Source organism: Pteropus vampyrus, unplaced genomic scaffold (genome assembly GCF_000151845.1).
Source record: "Pteropus vampyrus isolate Shadow unplaced genomic scaffold, Pvam_2.0 Scaffold309, whole genome shotgun sequence".
In the NCBI taxonomy this organism is placed as follows: Eukaryota; Metazoa; Chordata; class Mammalia; order Chiroptera; family Pteropodidae; genus Pteropus; species Pteropus vampyrus.
Window position 1 is genome coordinate 343,575 of NW_011889090.1, and position 958 is coordinate 344,532.

A 958-nucleotide genomic window follows, 5' to 3' on the forward strand; every position below is an offset into this window, starting at 1 on the left:
GAGCTCGAGCAGGTCAGGTGGGGGATGCAGTCCTGGGGTGCCGGCCTGGGCAGTGGCAGGATGGCTACGGCTGACCCGCCTCGCTGGCTGTGCTCACACCAGCGGCCTGCGCGTGACGTGCTACTGCCGTCGGCACCTCAAGGGAGGAAACCGAGGCCGTGTGGCTCCTGAGGGGAGAGCCAGGGCGACGGCCAAGAAAGCCTCCTCTCAGGATCGGAGCAATTACCTCTAGTCCCTGTCAGAAGATTACAAGCTGAAGCATCTTCAGGCACCATGAGAACGGCGAAGCCTCAAGCACAAAGGAGGCATCTGGACCCACCTCCAGGGCACAGGGAAGCCCGCAGATGTCACAGATGTCACAGGAGAGGAGAGATGTCACCACCAGCGCAGTCAGGATGGGCGTGGCCACAAGGAGAGCAGAGGCCACGTCAGAGAGGACAGAAAAGGACAGGGAGGCTCCTCTGGGAGGAGGGGAGGTGGGGATGCTGGACAAGGTGGCCTCAGGATCAGGAGGGGCTGGGGGGAGAAACCTGAGTGTCCCTGCACCCCTGGAAGGATGGTGGGGCCACCTGGGAGAGGAATTTTGTGGGGATAACTGTGAGCTCACAGCAGAGTGAGCCTCCCAGGCCAGGCCTAAGGGCTGGATGGTGCGGCGCAGGGCCGCTGGACCCGGGCCTCCAAGAAGCCCCTGGAACAGAGCCTTGAACAGGCATCTCCGGAAGAGGCTGAGCGTCAGTGCTGACTGTGTCCCTGTGGGCTAAGAGGACGGGCTCGTGGTTCTAGCCCATAACCGAGGCCCCAAATCAGGTGGAGGGCAGGGCAGGAGAGGAGCGCAGGCCTCAGGGAACCTCGAGATGGCTCCAGCAGGGTCACATGACCCCAGCTCTAGTACCCAATTGCACCCTGGAGCCAATGGACAGATGCCAGGGAGCCGCACACAGGGGCCGCCAGGGGTCCC